We start from the raw sequence: 16636 nt of genomic DNA on the forward strand, positions 1-16636 counted from the left end.
CTTTCCTGCTTTTCTGTATTAGGACAAGATTTTCTTTGCTTGTACTTTGCTCAAGAAAAAATGCTTAATTTTCTACCAGGGCAAAGGTCAATGTCGTCTGTCTTCTCCAATATTCCCAGAAGATTTGTGCTTTCATAAGCTTACTGGTCCTGGTTATTCAAAGCATTTTTCTGGTCTCAGTGTACCAGTTTTAACAAGTTTTCCAGGGTGTATTCGGTTGAGTAGGCAAGTTGCATATAATGCAACTTTTCCTCTATAGATATCACACCACTTCCTCTGATGCTTCCTACTTTCACTGTCACATTTTCTGACTTTTAAAATACAGAGGTAAGAGTTTAAAGCAGTAATTTATTGTTCCACTTGCAAGGAGCAGAGCAAAACAAAACATTTCACCAGAGCCATGTTACTTTTAAGTTCTGTATGTCTGAACCTATTAAATGAACCACGTTTGGCATTGAGGATGCACAGGAATTACAGAGCAATCCTCTTGTCCTGGCAGACCTGGAATAAATAGAGTTTTGTAGTGAGGAAGGGAATTGTGTGTTCCTGGATCTGACATGGGGTAGGAAGGGATTCAACAAACTTTTCTGATGGCCAGGGTATGCCAGGTGGCCCAGCGACCACTGCACTTCACTCCTGACTAACAGGGCATTTTGGTCTCTATTGGTTCCTTGGTTGAAGTGCTGTCTTTGTGTGCAAGTCTGAACAAATTGAACAGGAAACCTGAGTCTCTGTGCCTTTCACATACAACCCCAGCCTCTCTACATCTCGCTGGTGCTACTGTCTTTCCAAAAACCATATGGACTCTCTTGCTCTCCAGGGCAACTTGTGATCAGGGACAAAACAACATGTCAAATGTGGCTTTCCAAATTTAGCTGAAGGCACTCCCACTCATTTCCACCATTTGTTTTGGTGCTTGTGTCCCTGTGACCAAGGTCACCTCCCAGTAACTGTCCCCTCCCATTCATGCCTGAGCCATTGCCTAGCCCATGTTCACTCAAAAAAAACGAAAAAAAGAAGCAGTACTTGAGCAAGCCAACCTTATTTGGGGCCTCAAAGGAGCACTTACAACTTTGTGATAATTTGGATAGCCAACTGTGGGATGACAGTAGAAGAGAACATGTCATATGTAGTCAATTTTAAGTGTTTGTGGGAGCAGAAGGCACATTCTTTCATTAACTTTGACTTTATAAATGAAGAATTGATAAAAAAATATTTTGACATGCATTAGGTGATTCAATTAAAGTCTGACAGGAACATTCTCTATTCTATGTTAGAGTAATGAAAACAGCATTTTTATTTGAAATTTCTGATAAAGATGTGAAGGTACTGTTCTGAGGTGTTTTTTCCCTAAAAGTCTTATTTTTGAAAAAAATTACTAAAATAAAAGTCTATCTTCTACTTCAAATCCACTGAGGTTAAAATAGATTAGTGTTCACTTAGTTCTCATTGTATACCAAAGAGCTGAACACATTCTCTCTCAAACAGCAGGGGAAAAGTGAAAAAACACAATTTAATTACAGCATTAGTGTTAAACCCAAACTAGTTAGGAATGAATAAGTATTTCTTTTGAAATTCTCTGGGTTCAGAGATTTATAACTTGGTGATAAGATTCTCCTCGGGTAGAATCCTACTGCACAAACACAGCTTGGAAACAAAAGATAGATATTTTTCAGAAACTGAGATGTAATAACAGCTAAAACAGCAAACAAGAATCATAATAATTTTATTGAAGTTTCATGAATTCATATCCATTTTGTTATCAGAACAGGAATTTTAATTTCTCTACAGGCTTTCTGTGGCACTCAGCATTGACTCAGCTGCTGAAAATTGCATTGCTTCACTGAAGGCGGTAGACCAATAGTGTTTAAGCTGCAAATTTAACACAGACTTGCAGAGGTATCCAACTCCCAGATCCTCAAGTGGCTTCTGAAAATCCCAGATGTTGTAATAACCTACTGATGATGTGGCCTTCGCATTTTGTCAATCAAGTACTCATTCTTGAAGAATCTGCAGTGTGGAATTTCTCTAAAAGAAACTTCAGTTATTTTCAGATTTTGTTTGTTTGTTTTGTTTGTTTGTTTTTCCCCCCGGGGCAGGGAGGACAACCTTACCTAGTATATCCTTGTTGCTGAGGAGACCTACCAGCTCAGGAGGGAATGGAGCATGTATTACACTTCCTCAGGAGGAGCTCTGGCCAGCCAAGCGATGCTTTTTGAGGTAGTGTCTTTCTTTAAAAGCCAGATCCCGAAACAACATTTAGACAGAAGAGCACCTAAATAGGCTCTGAAATAGATGGGTCACTATTAAGACTTATGTATACAAATAAATTTAACATAACAGCAATACATGTGCTATTTTTAAATGATAGGTCTGCCCATTCTTCCAAGCTTGCAAATATTGGCGCAGTTTCCAAACTTTCAATTTTGACTTATGCACCAGGAAAAACCAATGCTTTCCAAAAGTGGTAGGATCCTTCATTTGAGACATTATGGTTCTCCTGTATAGGAGAGACATTTTTCAGCAGTTCCAATGTACTGTTACTCTATGCCACTTTTGCATTCCCTAGCTAAATAAATAAATAAATAACCTGGAATAAATGGAATACATTTCAGCTCCCTGAACTCCTCTAGTTGAGCTGAAGTGCAGAGAAATAAAGATTAGATCAGATTCTTATTTTAAGAGTTATTACCATTTTAAATAGTAACATCAGCATAGTTCATCAGGAGCTAATCTTGGCTCTGGCAACTGTGGAGTCAGCCTAAAGAAACAAATCAAGGACTGTTCCCTTCAACATCTCAGTCCCTTCTTTATCTAGAAGGGCAGAAAGAGAAAGTGTAACCCATCACATCAATAAATTCTACAATCTCCTTCTTCTCCAGGTAATTTTTGTGTAAATCTTTGCAAAAGGGGAGGAGGGTAGGAGAGAGCAGTGACCAAACAAGGGTCCCTCCTTTTGGGGTCCTGGAGGAGACTGGAAACCCTGCAAAGAGCTATTAAGAGGTTTCTTTCCTTCCTTGGAGGGTTGAGTGGGAGGGATGACACCCGCTCCGCTGTGAGATAGACTAGACTTGTCATTCCCTAACAAGTCTATTTAGGCTTGTCAGAAGTTGATGAGTTAATTATGGCTCATTAGACGTAGAGGAGTCTATATTTAAGCTCATTTGGGGTTGGTATGGGAAAGTTAATAATATAGGTGGAAGTAGAGGAAACTGTTAAGGCTGCAGAGAATCCTTCTAAACTCTGTAAGATTTCCAGATAATCCCTGAAGCAGAGTGGGAAGGCAAAAGAAGGCAAACTTTCAGTAGAAAATTGGAAAAGAATGGTGTCACTTCCTCAATTCCCCTCTTTCCAGAATTTAAATGAGAAATAGTCTAGAAAAAAGGTATAAAAAGCATACAACTAAGGCCATCCTCAGAAAATTATGCCAATTCTGTTTGGATACCCTTCAGGCTGCTGGAAAATTAGCAGGTTCTCTCAGAAACACTGTCATTTTTACAACTCTACCCAACTACATTAAAAATCTTCCCATTCAAAATATCAATATTCTGTGTCAGAAAAGCCTGACACAAATAATGCTTCTAGCATTATTGTATAACTTCAGAAACTTTTCATTTTATTGGGACATACTACAGAGCCAGTATTTTTGTGTTTTACTTATAAAAGGGGTTTTGCTGAGTTTGGCCTTTTATGGTCTTCCATTTTCTACAGGAAAAAAACTTTCTCCTTTGTAATTTCCATACCAGGCAAGTTGTCTATTAAGGCAGCCACATAACTGATCTTGTGTTATTCTCTGAATGTTCAACATGTCTGCACTGCAAGTTTCCAATCCTTTCTGAGAGCCGTGGTTGTTGGGTTTTTAACATCCATCCTCCTAAATGCTCACTAAACAGTAGTATTCAATAAGTATTATCAAAATGAACCAAAACAAAGACTAAAAAGTCATCTTACTAAGCAGCAGCCGACCACACTGTTTCTGAGTTGGGTGTAGTTGCTGAAACAGGTGAATGCATTCAAGTAGTCAGGATGAGGATTGTGTTGATTCTGTGATTTCAGATTCCCTGTGCACCAAACCTGTGGTGCCCACTGCACCTCTCCAGGCTCCTCTGTGTGACACCCAGAAGCTGCACATGGTTCAGTTTTACCTTATTTTACAGCATGACTTCATATGATGTTACATCAACTGCACAAATGACAAAATCTGGAAAATTTAAAGTAAGAACGTGGCCTTAATTTGCACAATATTCTGTTCCCTTCCCAGGGTGTGTGAGTGTTGACTTCTGAGTAATTTTTATTTCAAGACGAATAATTTCAACAGATATATTTTATCACTAGATTCTTGAGCGAGGTAACACATCCTATAAGTACAAAATATGTCTAGACATTTGTGCTTCTGCTTTCTCCTGAGCACTGCACATTTAGGTTTTTTTATTTTTTTACCATCTCTGGTTGTTTTGATAAATGCTATACTACTGTATTTGATGTGTATGTCCTCAGATTCATTTAAACTAGTGTAAGTCTATATGCATAAAAGCCACTGTGTCAGGGTTATCAAATCATTCCTGGTGGAATTGTTTTTCTTAATGCACAGGTTAAGAGAGTGCAATGTAGATGACTGTTCTTGCTTGCAACTTTAACCCTTTAAAAAGTGTATTAATTTAAAGCTATAAAAGCAAGATTCAGAGGTTTATAGAGAATTACATTGTAGAGAATTAGTCATATTTCATGTTTTTATGCTGTTTGTTATTTTTGGTTTTTTTACATACTTATTCACATTTTCTTAAAAATAAGTGAGGAAGATTTAAGTTTGAGTTTGTTCACAAAATCAACCATTGTGCTGCAATATCATAGGAATTTTAATAAACATCTCAAGCGAATGACTGAGTTTCCTCTGCCAGCTTGCAGGAAACACAAAAAGAGATCAAATCATATCCCTACAACTATGAAAATGTGCAGTTTTTTATTAAGCGTGATTGGTGTACATAACAAAGTATCCATACATTCAGGGCTTATCTCCTGTTACTTTCTTATAAATCAATAATGTTGCAAATAGTTTTCCTAAATGCACATATTAAACTAAAATAAAAATGCATACCAAAATATGGATAATTTTCAAAAACCGAGGATTTTTAATGCTAAAGCATTCAGCAATGTATTTAATTTAATCATGTATTTCTCACTCTTCCCACTTTTATTATTAAATTGATATGCAAGTAAATTAATAGTGAAATTGGTGGCTTTCTAATCTATTTCTGAATTTTGAGAGAAGGGTTTTCTTAATTTATTATGTTGTGGATATTCTGAAATCTGGTATATGTATAAATTATCTAATAAGGAGCTCAATATTTTGAAGATGTCTTACAATATGAAAAATGGCCATCTTTTGAAATTATGAGATGTATTATCACAATGCCAGACTCTAATCTGCTACCAATTTGTGTCAGCTTTCTGCATTCAAAAAGGACACAAATCCTCTCTAAAAGTAGGAATCAGCTGAAGGTTTGTCTTGGCTTCATGAGCCCACTGCAATTAGGCAGCATGTGAATGTGTGCCATATGCATTTATTGCTCTTCTAAGCATGTGTTACTTTGATGTGTTAGGTTAGAAATCTAACTCTTTTTCTTGGGCAGCCTTCCTCCTGGGTCTTTATACTGCTAGGCAGTTGAGTCCAGACTTTGAAACACAGCCTAATTTAGAGGCGGATGCTGCAGCTGCTGCTGTCATTTCAGCTGATTTTTTTCCCCTTTGATGTCAGCTTAAAGTCTCGCTGGCTGCATCGGTCCCGCAGCCACCACGATTTGCCGAATGGGCACCACAGAATTTTAAAGGTCTCTTTGCCTTTAAATCTAATCTGGGGAGCTTGAGTCTCTCACAATGCACTGTTGGCTTAGTGAAATGTTGAGTTCTCACAGAATATGTTCTTCTTGATCTGGAGGAGACACAGTTTTGAGTTTTGTTTAATGTCTGATTAAATTCTGATTATACAAGAAGAGGGATTTTTTTTCGGCAGAAGGAGGATGGGATGCCTTGCTTATTCCGCCCTGTCCTTTGCATTAGCAGCTGTGCACTAGCAAATAAACTTTTGCCCCTGATAGTTGCCCTCTTCCTTTTCAAGACTTTATATTGGCGGTATTTATTGCCTTCTCCATAATTTATTTCTGCAATGGTAGTATGTGCAAAGACATTCCACCTCAATTCTTCCTGTTCTTGGACCATCCTTGGCTCTCCTTTCTGCTCTCTCTTTCTGTGGCTGACATGAATTCAAGGAATGCAGGAGCTTTGACCCTTTCCAAAGCCTTTGCAGAACAATTTCTCTCAGTGAGGTTCCCTTGCTCTGGCCAAACCCTGCCTTCAGATGCTCATGCATTTTCCGATTGATTCCAATGAGACTCACATCCTTCTGGGGCCCCTCCTTGGCTTTTAATCTTTAAAAATATAGACAGATAGTAGTTGTCTAACCCTTTTTAATAACTGAGGTCCTTGGTTCCTTTACTGTTTTAGCTGCTTTTTCTGTATTGAAATGATGTTCCATATCACTCCACAAAAAGAGAGCAAAGCCCTATCCAGATACACTCATTTAAGACATTAATTCTATGGCTTTATTTCCTGCTTTTACTTCTGTTGTAGCTACTTTTCTCTATACAAATTACATTTTCTCAAAGATGCAATGAAGCATATTATTCTTTCCTGTACTTTCCTTGTTATTGCTGTATTTTGTCAAAACAACATTTTGGGTAAACTATTTTTGGCGAGTTTTTTTATTCTTGCAACGATGGGAGTGGTATTTTTTTCAGGTTTGATACTATCAGCAAATATAAAAGACACAATGGGCTAGAATGAAGAAATTTTGAGAGAGGTTTAAAATTTAGTAAAATGAAAGAATTGAATGTCTGAATTCTGAAATTTCAAGGATTTTTAATGAGATTACCAAGTGATAGTAAGCAAAGGCAATAAAAATCACAGTGATTTTCAATAAGTATAATTTTTACAGAAGTAAATTTACTTATTTGAATTTGCTCAATTTTTACCAAAGTGAATTTACTCACTATTGATATTGATAGTACTGGACATTATTTAAAAATATTAAAAAATTCTCCTGATTTGACATCATATAATTACAGCTATGAAAGAATTTATGCATACAAATTGTTATGTTAAACTCTGGGAACTAAACCTTTGTTTAGGAGCTTTTCAGGCTGCATCCTTAGATTGCTGACTCTGTTTTTAATGTGGGTTTGACAGTAGAGCAGGGGTTTGGGAACGTTTTCTTTGTAGTGACAGAAGCTTCTTGCTGCTCAGTCTGTTGAAGAGAGAATCATGTGGAAGTCAAGATATCCTCCATCAAAACCTTAGAAAACATTTTTCAAAATTCGAGAAATGAAACAAAAAGTCTTCACTGCAGGTCAAAATAAATTTGGTCTGATTTAATTCTAAAAGAAATTTTAACTTCACAATCAGAAGGTTGTTTGTACTAACATTTGAGAAAAGAAAGACTCTGTATCATTCTTCTGGAAGAGCAACTGTATTATTAACTCCAATGCACTACCACAACGATGAAAAACTGAGCAGCTGATATGTACTGTAGTGATAAATGTGATATTGGAGGTCTGCAGGAATTGTGAGTGTGATGGTAGGTAAAATTTTCACTCTGTTGCACAGTCTGCGGCAACAAGACAGGTGAGGAATAAAAACTTATGCTGAGATTGCTCAAGTTTCTTTTGTTACACTTTGCTTCAAAACAGCTGGTTGTTTCTGAGAAATTCTGTTTTCATAAAAGCCACCACAAAGCAGGAGGAAGGCTCTGGCACAGGGTGAGCGCTGTGAATTCTGAGGTATTTCAAATGGTGGTCTCCTTGACAGCCTGACTTGAGGAGGGGGCAAAGTTACATCACACTGCAGCAATACCCAAATCACAGCAGTGTGAGCCAGAAAATTGTGAAAGGGGATTCCTGTGCTGCTGCTGAAGCCTTGGCTCTGTGCAGACCCACAAAACTTGGTAGGCAACAGTGGCCTTTTTTGCAGGGTGTCAGGTACTGGAGAATATTTCCAGTGGTGGCTGTGCCACCAAGTAACCAAAAGGCAGAGAGAGTGTTCAGAGCAGAAAAGCATCCTTGCAATAGTGGTGTTAGCTCCAGCAAAACTAAACAATAAACAACCATTGATGCATGATAAGGAAAATTTATTAGAAAAATGGTAATAGGATTGTGTTTCTTGAGAATCTGCTGTTTCATTGACAATGAAATGCCTTAAAATAAATCTGGTTTCAGAATTTTTAGAGTCTAAGTACTTCTGGTTTAAAAATATACATGATGATTAAATATACATAACAATGAGTAGTAGTCAAGACAAAGTATACTGCTGGGAAAAAATCCAAATGTTCATATTTTGAAATACTATATGAAATTACTATGTTCTATTCTGCTGCATTCTCAGGCAAAATTGTCTGTATTTCATGAAACTGGAACATAAAAACCATCAAGAATTGGCTTCAGCAAGGTGTGCAATAATTTCCATTCTTGATGACGTCCCAGGAGTTACCCAGAGCCTTGAGAGATCAGCCCTAACGAGAAAGCATATGACCTTACCATATCAGGGCTTCAGAACAGTCAAAATCTAGTTTGACCTTCAACAGTAAACCAGGTCCCTCAGGCTAAATCCTAACAAGTCTTGCCTTCAAACCAAGGCAAAAGGCCAAAAATGCTTATCCAGGGAGCAGCAATAGAGTTGGAAAATGAGAGGTTCTTTTTTGTTTGGCAAACATCGTAGTTTGACCTCTGTGTTCTCACTGTGCCAAGCCATCTAATCTCCAGGAGGCAGTCCTTTTAAATCTGCCAAGTGCCAAGCTGGCTCCGTTCCTGTCAAGACCAGTGTGCACTGCCAGGCATGTGGATTAAGGTTTAGATGTGCAAGATGACAAACCTCTCTCCTAAGTCAGGATTTCAGTGAGTCACAACCAATGGGCTGATGCTCCAAGACCCTCTGGGCCAACGTGAATTGGACTCGCTCGCTGAGCACAAAGGCAGCAGGTTTTCAGTTCCCCAAGCTGGGTGTATGGAAGGATGCAGGGAAGGTATGGTCTGTACAACAAAAACAATGAAAGGAAGTATAACTAATGCTACATTGGCCAACAGTAAGTAAAAAATAAGAAAAAAATATTGTAATAACAGGAAATTACGATTTTTTTTGCATTCTGTTTTTTGTTAGCTTTGATTTGTTTTTAGACAAAGTCAGATTTTGAAGAACTGTTTGATAATATAAAAAGAATTAAAAAGTGATTTTAGAAAAGTTGAACTAAGAAGGAAAGATTATTTTTTAGTCAGAGATTCTTCAATCATTACTTCTGAAAAACTAGAAAATACATTGTAATTAATTAAAACCAATCTTTATAGCCAGTGATGGCAGAAAAATTACCTGGAATTCATTACAGACAGACACTGCTTTTTTCTGAACAATCTTTCTTTTCCTCTGGATCTTTTTTCCCCCCTTATATTGAGGTATTTAAATTTTCTATTTCACTTTGAAAATGGGTTTTCCCATGTATTAGCTTAAGAATAAGCTAATGAATAAACCTAAATATTAACCTGGGGAGGAAGAAAATAAATGGCAGCATTTCTTATTGTACAATGTTCTCAGGCACATACTGTTGGGGATGGTGCTGTGCTGGGCCAGGAATCGGACTCGATGATCCTTATGGGTCCCTTCCAACTCAGAACACTCTGGGATTGCTAACTTAAAGATTTATTCTTGTGAAAAAAATCCTAAATTAAAAGTTGTAGATATTTTGTAGACAATTGAGGTATATAGTATTTTTCTCAATATTATTCTCCCTTGAGAGCTACCATTAAACTGTTAGGCAAGAATAAGAGTATCTCTTTGTTAAGAATAACAAGGTTTGCTTTGTCTTTACAGTGGTTGGGATGGGGCATCAAGTGTCTATTACTCATTTGGCTTCATTTACTTTTTACTAAGGTTGCCTTGAGTGTGGTTAATAAGCAGCAAGATCATCAGTCACTTCAAAGTGCTTTTGCATTCCATAGTTTGTTTTTTCTGCAGTGAGCAAATGGGAGGATGATCTGGTGGAAATCAGTTACATTATGACTCATCTTTTATGTGACCTCCTTGAGAGGCCTTTGGGTAGCACATGGGCTTTCCATACAATTCCATGTAATAGCTGGCTAATGAAATATCCTTTCCCACACTATTCCCTCGGCAATGCTGAAAAGTCATTAAAGGCTTTGTGTAAAGAAGGCTTCAAACCCAGAGAAGTAAAATTTCCTCTGATCAATGTTTTCTTTTTCATTTGAGTTACAGACAGGTTATTTTGTATCTAGACTGGTGTCTTCATGACGAATAGCTGAAGTGACTTCGGATATGGTCTCGATATCATGAAGACTTTGCTTTCTACTTTCTACTTTCAATCAAAAAAATCTGAACGGCAAAATTAAAGCCAGACAACCAAATGGTATGGAACTTCTCCCTCCTTGCTGTTACATATCATATCTGCTTTCACTGACCCCAAAACTGCACAGCCTTTGTTTTTCACTGGTGGCAATTTTCTGTCTCTTAAGACTCTCACATTTAGGGTTTACTAACAAAAGAAGCAAGCCCATGGAAAAGAAGACAAAGTGTCCCGATCCTGGTAGGCAGAATTGCCAACATATCCCCTGAAAAGTGCAATTTATTCATAAAGATAACACTCTTTGATTTACTTTGGTCAATGAACATAGATTTGTCTGCTTCTTGAAAAGTATAAAAAGTACACCCTCCCTCTCTCACAAGGAGGACAAAAATATTTTTCCTCCCAGACTCACAAGATGCTGGATTTTCTTGAGAGTACTGACAACATTTCCTTGTCATTCTGACAAGATGCTATGTCCAACACTGCTTGTGTATCCCTTTCTGTTCCCACCTCTTCCCTGAAACACTAGTGGTGGTCCTGCTTCATGCTTCACAGATGTTTCTTCCACTCAACTCCTCAGTTGTTTTTCAAATGGCTTCTTACAGCAAATGATTCCATGTGTGTATGCTCCTTCCTTTCTGCTGACACCTTTTCTTTCTATAAAAACAATCTGCTGCTGTGTTTCAGATCTAGAGAGACACCATCCTATACCACAGATGCAGTTATTTTAGACTCTGGCATTGGTACACATGGTCAGCAGGCAATACCTCCCTCTTGTCTGTTCCTCATGACTAACAATGTTGATGTTTTGTTCTCTCAATCTTGTTTCCCTCTGTTACCCTTACACACTCTGCATTTTTTTTCCCTTTTCCTGTTACTCTGCTTTCTTTGTATTAGTAGCCCATATGGAACCTCTTCATCTCTCACTACAGCTTGGAGGAAGAAAACCTCACACACTGTTTTAGCCCAGTAACTACAAGCAACTTGTATGCCAACTTTTTCTTGTGCTCAGGAACTGAAAAAAAAATCAGCTTTACATTTTCTTTATACACACACACAGGCAAAATTAAATTCACTTTCTACAGCTGCTCACAGTACTGGTTACTGACTGATTCTGAAGAGACATGCAGAGATCAGACACTACCATTGAGTTGATTGCCTTTTTAGTTTGCATGTGATAAAAGTTGAGCTGAGATTGTCTAGTCATTTCCATTCTGAAAGGTATTCTCATTTGTGTACAATAGTCTATGCAATCAAAATTTTTCATATCAAGTCATGACTGACCAAAAGGAGACTGTGATCCAGCTTGCTTCAGCAATTTCTTGATATAAAGACAAATGAAAAAAAACCCCACAAAACATCTTGCTTCCTCCTTGTAACTGCATTATTTGGGACCAAATTTATTTGAAATTGCTCTAGTATAACTGAAGAAATCTGCACAGTATTTTGCTGAATAAACCCAAGGTTTTGCTAAAAAAATTATTGAACCAGTGCATACTACAGAATACATCACTGTCCACCTTTGTGCAGGTATGTACATTACAAACAGACATATAGATACATATATCTCAAAGCTGTTTTATGAACATGGCAGAATTCACCTAGATAGTCCCTCTTCTATTTTAACTTCCTTTTATCTTTTATATGCAATAATATTTTAATGTTTCCTCCCAAAAAGTAGTGTAACATACAGACAGAACATTTCTAGGATTAGTAGTGGAAAATACTATGCTCTTTCATTCTACAAAAGAATTAAAACAGGTTGTCCACTTAGTTTGTCTTTATTTTCCTAAAAGTGCTAGGTATGTTCTGTGAGAAAATTGAGACAATCTTTGCTTTGTCACTTGAAGTGGATTTGGGTTTGGAAGTAGATCAATGACGGTCCATGACAATCATAACTATAAATGTAGGACAAATTTTGTTCTTTTCATATACATGTATCTCCATGGAGATGCATGTACACTGTCAACAATATTAACAAATTTGCATTTCTCCCCCCTCTTATTCTTTCTCCAGGAATATTTGGTTGAGCATATGTTCACAACAAAAGTGTTCTTCGACAATATTAATTTTTTAATATGAAGAATGGAAAAGATATTATATGATTTTCCTAAGTCACAGAAGGCAAAGATTCAGCGATAGGCAGAGACTGTGTTCAAATTTGTATTCTGCACTTCCAGCTCTATGGACAAAACCACGTGACTTGGCAATATTAACTTGGTAGTATTATTTAAGATTCATGTAGTATGAATCATAAATAATAGTATTTATTTAAGATTCATGTCTATCAGCTGATAGATGTGTGATTCTGAGCAGATAAAAGCTACAGTTGAGAGCACATTAGGAATGGGATAGAAGCTGCAGGAATCATTTTTTCTTAGCCTAAATTTAGGGAATTCTAAATATCGCGGAATGTTTAGATATTTATATGGGTCAACCATATAAAGAAAAGTGTGTTTCTGCTTTTAGTGGATGAGAGGGAGTGACACGTTGTTGATAGCTGAATCAACACTTTCATTGCTCCCTTTCTTCTTTCAAGTGTAGCATGAGCGTTTCTTACACCATGCTGGGAAGATGTCCAGATGTAGGAGAAATGTAGCCTCAAAGATTTTCCTTTTCTGGTTCTGTTTTTGTCAATGCCAGGCCACAGCTTTCAGTGGATGGAAGACCAGTGGGTCCTGTGTGCTCTTCCAGCACCATAACTAATATGTGCATTATGACACATGTGTCACTTCACATTAGGCTTAGATCTTCATTTGCCTAGAATCTCTTCAGAGTATTCAAAGCAAAAACATGAAAATTTGGGATTTGAAGGATGAACATTTCTATTCTAAAACTGCTTAGGCTAAAAGCGTGTGATTTTTCTCACAGTTTTATTGTGTCTGTGTAAAAACATACAGCACTACATATTTATCCTCACCTTAACCACCATTATCTCCATGATTATGATAGTTTTTAGAAGTCTCTTCAATAAACCACTTATGAAAAGCTCTGTAGAAATGTCATGCAACAAGCAGCCTTATCTGGAATTAGTAAAACCTTGTCCAGATTAAGGCTAGTTGTAAAACCTTGACCGATTTCTCCAGGCCCAGGATTTCCTTTGAGGTGATGAGCACAATGAGCCAGGTGGGAGATGCAAGGGGGATGCATGTGCTTACAGAAGAGAGGAAGAACAATAGCAATGAAATTTCACACAGTTTCGACAAAGTAAAAAAAAATAGCAATGAAAAGAAGCAGGGGCTGAGTAAAATGAACAGAACTGACAGCATATTACTTGCCTAGCCAAAGATATTTGCATCAATATATAAAATATGTAAATGAATCTACGAGTCATAGGCGAACATTTGCAGCTGTGGAGGATGTTAAAATTTATGTTTTATTCGATGGGATGGGAGAACAATGTGCAGAGAATAAAAACAATTGAGTTTTTAAGAAGTGCTTTGGCAGCATTCAAACACTGGCAGTTATCACCATAAGCTAGAGAAAAGACGCCTTTTTTTTTAAATTTAGTTGCTTCTTTTTGCAGTGAGATCTGTCGTTATACAAATGCATACTTTTCTACTAGCATTTTTCAAGTCAAAAATGATGTTTTACAACATATGTAGATTTGTATTTTTATGGGTAATATAGTTTCCCTAATAACCTTTCCAAGTGAAAGATTCTGCCTGATTCAGTGAAAGCGACTATTTTTTGTAAATTTGATTAGACTAAACTCATCAGTCCGTCTCTGAGCCATGTACCTGATTATGCAAAGGTAGACGCAATACATTATGCGAAAGCTGTTTAGCTGGGATAGTATCGTGGCTGTAACCAAAGTGGGTTTAGAGATAATGAGCTTGCATCCCCGAATACTTAGGATCGCAGTCTACTCTCTAAACTGATGATGCAGCAGCTGCATAATGCAACAATGTAATTTATTCATGTAATATGTACAATATTGCTGTAATAAAAAGCTCATTGGCGGTTCCTCTAATTCTCTGTACGAGCACCCTGTTATTAGTGGCTGTGTAAGTCAGTATTTCAGCATCTTCAAATTCTGGCTATTTATAAATTTCAAGCCACAATATTTTAAAAGGAGAGAAAAACCCCAAACGACCCGAGCAGTTCTGCATGGTGTGAATTGTGAATCTGTTCACACTGAACCAAAACCTCCAGCTTTTTTGATCAGTGCAATCAGTAAACAGAGAAAAAAACCCCTAAGCACGTCAAAGTGACCCTAGTTACTGAACTTTTTTTTTTCCACAGATGCATGTTATGAGTGATATGAAAAGAAGTTAGGTGGGACAAGGGGGAAAAAAACAGTATTCTGGGTTTTCATGAGAAAAGACAGAAGTCTCCTGATCTTGCCTCTTTTTCATTCAACGGTGAGTGTTGTTTATCATATGAGTGTTTATATTGAATGTAGATTTCTCTGAAGTAAATTTTAATGGGAATGTATTAAGTTTCAACAAGAGCCTGCATGTAAAGATAGTGATGAAGAGCATTGCAACAGAATGCTTGGAAATTAATCTGCCAGTTTAACCCAGTAACCGACATGCATACTAAAACACTGATGTGAATTGAAAATAAAATAACCACGCTTGACAGATATAATAGTTTAAGTGATTTCAAATTAACCACATCCCACTGACCGCAAGTGAAAAATGTGTTCATTCTCCCGCAATGAAACATGCTCTAGGGACTCATTATACAGAGTGGAGTAAGTAAAACCAGAGTGGAGTAATTGATGCTGAGGAAGAAGGAAGAGTGACAGCTATTTAATGATTCTCAAACTTATACATAAAGATATCACAAGCACTTAATATATTATTTTTCTCTTTCCAATCTAGAAGTATTATAGAGTTAAATTTGTGTTGTGCAGTAATTGCAACACTTGATATAGCTGTTAGGAATAATGAATCATGACAAAGATGCACCAGGCTGTAGATGAAAAGAGTGAATAACAAACAACCTTGTGCCAACATATGTGCATGAATTACGGGTGCTCTGTTTCAGGAGAACAGGTGAGATGAAGTCAGGGCATATCTATTGTCCTAACTCTGCCTATACTTACTTTTCAAATGGCAATAATTCCTTAAACAGTTTGAGCATCATGAAATCCAAAGTTGTGTGATTTCCTCCCTTCTTTTCATGTACACTGAGGTCTTTATTTGTAGACAATCTGCAGAATAGAAGATATACAGGAACTCAGTGATCCCTATCCCTGGCGGCTCCACAGGAGCAGTCACATATTCTGTATCATATTTATGCTCTATGGCAGTTTTGGTTTAATTCTAATCTTCTGTATCTCTGAGTAACATCTAACAGGCAACATGATGCTCACAAACCCCAGGTTGTGAACAGCTGAGTAGTAGCTACACAGTTACCTGGCAGTTAGTGTTCATCAATAGTTCTGCTGTGGCTACTGACACTAAAGGGTGTAGAATCTTCTGCTACAAAGCCAACAGAAGCAAACACATAAAAATCTCCATCCAGAAGTCCCTCACAACCTGAATTATTCTATGATTTTAGGGATAGCAGAAAGTCATTTGCACTATATATAATGAGGATGAGGAACCACAACACAGGTTTTAGAAAACTTTTGTCCTATCTTACATTGTTACCTATGGGGTCATAGACAAACTATAAAACTTCATTAATGTGCCACTACCACTCACTAACTCTACCCTTTTTATTTATTTTGGCCACCTTGGCTATGTGCTGTGCAAGGCAGTCTCTTCAGCAAACACTGCTTTTACAAAGATGGTGATTGTATGGTGTCATATCTGATCACAGAAAGAATACAAGTGGTGTGGGAACCATTAAGAAAGGTTTTAGCTGTATGCACAGAAATTGTCCTAACTCTTCCCTAAAAGAGGAACAAGAAAGCATTTGTACAGTGGGTTTGTGGCGTGCCTGGCTGTGACACTCATGTGCAGCCTGTTGAGGCATCCTGGCTTTAGAAAGCTAACGTTTGTGATTGTAGCTGGATCAGAATGTGAGGATCTGTCTGTGTAATTGCACTGTCAGGACTGTATAAAAGCACTCACTCATAAGGGCTGGGCTTCTGGGTTTTCATACGACAGCTAACTGCTGCTGATACTGCCAAAGTTGAGTGCAGGTTGCCAGCTGAGTTCCACTTTTGACAAGAGAGTTCTCATCTTCCTTTCCTGGCCACTGAATTGAGCGACCCTTGAGGGTTTAAAGAACTATCTAAAAAGAACAATAGTCAAAAAAATGCTTACCAAATTCAGCAGG

General features: G+C 37.4%; 1 long non-coding RNA gene across 1 annotated transcript in view; it reads left to right on the forward strand.

Annotated features, from left to right (window-relative positions):
* LOC108444744 overlaps positions 1-14756 on the forward strand; it is a 26228-nt gene extending 11472 nt beyond the window's left edge. Inside the window, exon 3 of the long non-coding RNA XR_001859404.1 lies at positions 14645-14756. This is a non-coding gene — a long non-coding RNA (uncharacterized LOC108444744). The remainder of the gene's footprint in view (positions 1-14644) is intronic.
* The last annotated feature ends 1880 nt before the right edge of the window (positions 14757-16636 follow it).

Source organism: Corvus brachyrhynchos, unplaced genomic scaffold (assembly GCF_000691975.1).
Source record: "Corvus brachyrhynchos isolate BGI_N302 unplaced genomic scaffold, ASM69197v1 scaffold221, whole genome shotgun sequence".
NCBI classification, from domain to species: Eukaryota; Metazoa; Chordata; class Aves; order Passeriformes; family Corvidae; genus Corvus; species Corvus brachyrhynchos.